Source organism: Thalassophryne amazonica, chromosome 10, assembly GCF_902500255.1.
Source record: "Thalassophryne amazonica chromosome 10, fThaAma1.1, whole genome shotgun sequence".
Classification (NCBI taxonomy): domain Eukaryota; kingdom Metazoa; phylum Chordata; class Actinopteri; order Batrachoidiformes; family Batrachoididae; genus Thalassophryne; species Thalassophryne amazonica.
The window spans coordinates 89,243,111-89,249,234 of record NC_047112.1 but is presented as its reverse complement, the minus strand read 5'-3'; positions in this window follow the sequence as shown (position 1 = coordinate 89,249,234).

Genomic DNA, 6,124 nt, shown 5'->3' with positions numbered 1-6,124 from the left:
GACGTTGGATCCCAGAGGGACCTCGGCTGTGGTTATTACTCCTGGAGCTGGCGGGATGTCCTCTGGGGGGTGTTGGTCCCTACATGTTGTTGGGGGGGGGGGTGTTAGCAGTTTTATTTGCAAGCTTAAGTTTGGGTTTTTCTTTTCTCCCCTTCCCAGGGTTTGATGGAACGGTCCTCTGGGGGGGGTGTTTTGGTTGTTTGTGTTTGTCTTTTTTGTTTTATGACTAACCAGACTATGAACTTGGTTGGACAAAGGCTGACCGCACAGGTTTAAGAACTCCTGGCCACACCTGTGCTAAGTGACTGACAGAAACAAAGGCAAAGATGCAGCCAGAGGAGAAGACATCAACCGTTCTGTTAGATGAAGATTCTGTTGGAAGATGAATGCGGATACGGTTTCCAGCCATGGTCCCTGGAGGGGGGTGTTTCTCCTGGGCCAGGTTTGTGTGGTCGCCGGGAGGCTTCCCGTGAGGGTGGGGTACTGTTGTATGGCAGGGGGGGCCTGGCTGCCTTTTTGTTTCTCTCTTTTGTTTTTCCTTCCAGGTGGCTTGCATTTGGGACTGAGTGGCTGTGTAGCTGAGTTTATCAGGACCTCACCCTGATCACCTGAGGCTGATCACCTGCGGCTCGTCAGGACTCACAGCTGTGGTGCATCTACATGGATTGGAACATGGTGGCATTTAAGACTGGAGTACACAGTGTGTATTTGCCAGAGACTCGACCTTGTGACCAGACGGGTGAGATTGTCGTTTCGGGAGCCATCTCATCATCAGTGGATGCAGAGAACGTCCAGGTTTGATGCATGGTCTGTGAAAGAGGAGGGGGTGAGGTCTCACGCTTGTCAGCACACTTCCTGAGGTACGTTAGATTTTGTGACTAACATTTATACAGTCAGTAAATGTGGTGTCCCTCACACCTTATTATATTGAGCTGTATGTTGGTCGTTTAAATCAGCTTCCGCTGCAGTGAGTTTGTGAACTGGATGTTCCATGCCTGCAGGGTGGGAAGCTGATTAGTAATTAAGCCAGGAAGTGTTTGCTGTTTGTGCACCTTTGAGTGGTCTCTCTGTGTGTTGAGTGTGGACTCACATAATGATTCCTTCTTTCACAGACTCGGTTTGTCGCGGCCACCTGGGGGGTGTCGGCGGGGTCCTTGGGTCCGAACCAGTTCTGGCTCCGGACCGTTGGCGCTGCTGGGAGCGCACCGCAAAACCACCACGCCAGACCGCGCACTTTTATATTTTTCACAGCACTATTATGTTCATTAAACTTCTTCACAGACTAAAGTTAATTATGGAGTTCCACAAGGTTCTGTGCTAGGACCAATTTTATTCACTTTATACATGCTTCCCTTAGGCAGTATTATTAGACGGTATTGCTTAAATTTTCATTGTTACGCAGATGATACCCAGCTTTATCTATCCATGAAGCCAGAGGATACACACCAATTAGCTAAACTGCAGGATTGTCTTACAGACATAAAGACATGGATGACCTCTAATTTCCTGCTTTTAAACTCAGATAAAACTGAAGTTATTGTACTTGGCCCCACAAATCTTAGAAGCATGGTGTCTAACCAGATCGTTACTCTGGATGGCATTTCCCTGATCTCTAGTAATACTGTGAGAAATCTTGTAGTCATTTTTGATCAGGATATGTCATTCAAAGCGCATATTAAACAAATATGTAGGACTGCCTTTTTGCATTTACGCAATATCTCTAAAATCAGAAAGGTCTCGTCTCAGAGTGATGCTGAAAAACTAATTCATGCATTTATTTCCTCTAGGCTGGACTATTGTAATTCATTATTATCAGGTTGTCCTAAAAGTTCCCTAAAAAGCCTTCAGTTGGTTCAGAATGCTGCAGCTAGAGTACTGACGGGGACTAGCAGGAGAGAGCATATCTCACCCGTGTTGGCCTCTCTTCATTGGCTTCCTGTTGATTCTAGAATAGAATTTCAAATTCTTCTTCTTACTTATAAGGTTTTGAATAATCAGGTCCCATCTTATCTCAGGGACCTCGTAGTACCATATTACCCCATTAGAGCGCTTCGCTCTCAGACTGCGGGCTTACTTGTAGTTCCTAGGGTTTGTAAGAGTAGAATGGGAGGCAGAGCCTTCAGCTTTCAGGCTCCTCTCCTGTGGAACCAGCTCCCAATTCAGATCAGGGAGACAGATACCCTCTCTACTTTTAAGATTAGGCTTAAAACTTTCCTTTTCGCTAAGGCTTATAGTTAGGGCTGGATCGGGTGACCCTGGACCATCCCTTGGTTATGCTGCTTTAGACGTAGATTGTGGGGGGGTTCCCATGATGCACTGTTTCTTTCTCTTTTTGCTCCGTATGCATCACTCTGCATTTAATCATTAGTGATCGATCTCTGCCCCCCTTCACGGCATGTCTTTTTCCTGGTTTTTTCCCTCAGCCCCAACCAGTCTCAGTAGAAGACTGCCCCTCCCTGAGCCTGGTTCTGCTGGAGGTTTCTTCCTGTTAAAAGGGAGTTTTTCCTTCCCACTGTTGCCAAGTGCTTGCTCATAGGGGGTCGTTTTGACCGTTGGGGTTTTTCATAATTATTGTATGGCCTTGCCTTACAATATGGAGTGCCTTGGGGCAACTGTTTGTTGTGATTTGGCGCTATATAAGAAAAAAGTTGATTGATTGATTGATTAAACTCTGTTATCCTTTGTACCGTGCTCTGCTTATTTTATACTGGGTCCTTCAAACGCTGGTCGGTTCTCCGGGCTGCGTCCGACACATAACACTTTCCACAGTTTCTGGGGATTCTGTGTTAGTACGCGGCCGATGTGCTTGATGAATTCCTGCGCAAAAGGTAGTTCCCAGATAATTGTGTTATATTCCTGTGAGATAATGAGCATATCTCATCTAAATTAATTCTAAAATTTGCCAGTAATAAAATTACAAAGATAACTGAAGTTTTAAGAGTGGCTGTAATAAATATTTAAGAAACTTAACCCCTTAACGCCTATCGTTGCATATATGCTACAATATTTGACTCAAATACAAGTATGCAATATACTAAATTGACCAGTATGCCAGTTGTCGCAAATTTGCAACATACCATTATTATATTATAACATTATAACATAAAGTCATTACCAAAATACCAAAATTACTATTTAGTTTTTGTGCAAAAGTGAAATTAATAATCTCAACATTATTTACCATCTACTTAAAGGCAAAAACACACACAAAACATTTTTTTATATACAGCTATATAAATTCAGGCGTTAAGGGGTTAAAGTTTATGAGCATTTTAACACGATAGAGTTTGATACAGAAGAGTTCCGAAAGATACAATTGGAATGTTTTGATGACCATTTACAGTTGGCGATGAAAGACTTGGGTGTTAACTTCGTGTTACAGTCAGAACAAGAAGCTGCACTGAAAGAGATCTCACTGGGAAGAGACACATTCTGTGTGTTATCGCTCCACAAGAGCGGCGCTCTGAGCAGGGTGCTCAGTTGTCTTTGCTGTTAGTACTGCTGTGTGTTTATGTTTTCCAAATCAGATCTTCTGTTACACCTGTGTTTTCTTTTATGATCTCTGATCCTGCTATTTGTTTTTGTACTTTCAATAATTTGACTGCTGGTGTATGACTTAAGACTGTATTTTGGGGCTACATTAAAGAACACTGAACACATCCTGTTGGTTCTCTGCATATGGGGTCACATCAGAACCCAACCACAACATGGAATCATCACCACAACATGTTTGGGATCCACACATTGATTTGGCTTTTCTAACAGACCTCCACCTGTGGAAGGTGAATGGGACATGGCCACCCTTGAACCAGGGATATTCTGTTTGGGAAGCAGTTGCAATAACTGCGTGGACCACTGTGCACTGTGTAGTGCACAGATGTATTGGTCAACTTAAATCATCTGTTTTAGCCTACTGATGTATCTCCTCACTTTGAGACAGACATGATATTTTCAAAACTCTTCACAGCAACATCTAGGCCCTACATTCAGAATAGCTACAAGTGACACAGGCAAAGCAACAAGCTGTCATTCATGTTATGTGTCGGACGCAGCCCGGAGAACCGACCAGCGTTTGAAGGACCCAGTATGAAAGAAGCAGAGCACGGTACAAAGGATAACTGAATTTAATACATAACAATGATGTGATAAAAAAAAACACAATAAAAGAGTGCGCGGCCTGGCGTGGTGGTGACACAGTGCGCTCCTAGCAGCACAAACGGTCCGGAGCCAGAAACTGTTCGGACCCAAGGACCCCGCCGACACCCACCAGGTGGCTGCGACAAACCGAGTCTGTGAAAGAAGACATCATTATGTGAGTCCACACTCCACACACAGAGAGACCGCTCAAAGGTGTACAAACAGCAAACACTTCCTGGCTTAATTGCAAATCAGCTTCCCACCCTGCAGGCATGGAACGCCCTGTTCACAAAACTCCACTGCAGTGGAAGCTGATTAAACGACTAACATACAGCTCAATACAATAAGGTGTGAGGGACACCACATTTACTGACTGTATAAATGTTAGTCACAAAACCAAACGTACCTCAGGAAGTGTGCTGACGAGCGTGAGACCTCACCCCCTCCTCTTTCACAGACCATACATCAAACCTGGAACGTTCTCTGCATCCACTGATGGGAGATGGCTCTAGAGACGATGATCTCACCCGTCTGGTCACAAGGTCGAGTCTCTGGCAAATACACACTGTGTACTCCAGACTTAAATGCTACCATGTTCCAATCCGTGTAGATGCACCACAGCTGTGAGTCCTGAACGAGCTGCACCTGAACAGCCTCAGGTGATCAGGGTGAGGTCCTGGTAACTCAGCCACACAGCCACTCCGTCCTAAATGCGTACCACCTGGAAGGAAAACCAAAAGACAGAAACAGAAGACAAACAAAAGCCAGCCAGGCACGCCAGCCACAACAATTCATCTTCAATCAGAGTGGGCATTTTGCAGCAAAACAAGACAGTGGTCACTATGCTGCCACCTAGGCAGGGCCAAAATAGACAAGAACAAACGCACAGGTGACAGTGGTAAGGAAAAACTCCCTCTGATGATTTGAGGAAGAAACCTCAAGCAGACCAGACTCAAAGGGGCGACCATCTGCTTGGGCCATGCTGCCGACACAACAGACAATACGAATATACAGGAAATTTTGGGAAATTTTGGGAGTCCATGCTGGTGCACAGGACAGGAGGCCTGCAAAACAAGACACTCCCATCTCTGGATGGAGCTGCACCTCAGACAGAGAGAAAAAAACAGAATCAGGTGGCAGAAAGACAACAAATACAGTGTAATTTGTTAGCATTAAGCAACAAGACAAACAGAAGAAATACTAAGGTGATCGGCGGCTACTAGCCCTAAACTTCACTAAAAGACCCAGACTTTAGATAAAGGTGAGGCTGCAGCCCGCTGTGTTTACGAATAAAATGAATTTAAGAGTAAAAAGCACAGTACCATACTATGCCAGTATGTTAGCTATACAAAAGGCAAATAAATAATCCAAGACTGCAGAATATGCTCCAAAACAGCTGTTTTACATTAAGGCGTGCGTGCGTGCGTGCGTGCGTGCGTGCGTGTGCGTGTGTGTGTGTGTGTGTGTCCCTGTCCAAACATCATCTCTGAATTGAACCAAACCTGGCACAAATGCACTTTGAAATATAGGAAGTGACAGGCTATTGGGCACTTTTAGTAACAGTAGTAGCAAATAATGGGAGAAACACTTTTGTGCTGAATCAGCAAGTATGCTAAAAGGTTGGCATCATACTTTCTATTCTCTTCTTTGTTCCTTTTGAACTTGTTGATGTTGCATCCGCCAAGGACGTAATAAAATCATCGTTATATAGCTGGGATGGTATTTAACATCCCGGTTAGCAACACATCATCAAAGTATTCAATATTGTAAGTCTATCCATGCAGATGCTATAATAGTTAGTGGCCGCTGATGTATTTTATTGCTAACTAGAAGCACTCAGAGAACGCAAACCACCGCCAAGGCCATAGGGTCACTGACGTCACATGAAATACCCTTTGGCAAAGAGAGTTATTCCACATCGTTTCACACATCTACTGTCATGTTTCAGATTCAGTGGTTAACCCTCTGGGGTCCAAGGGCATTTTTT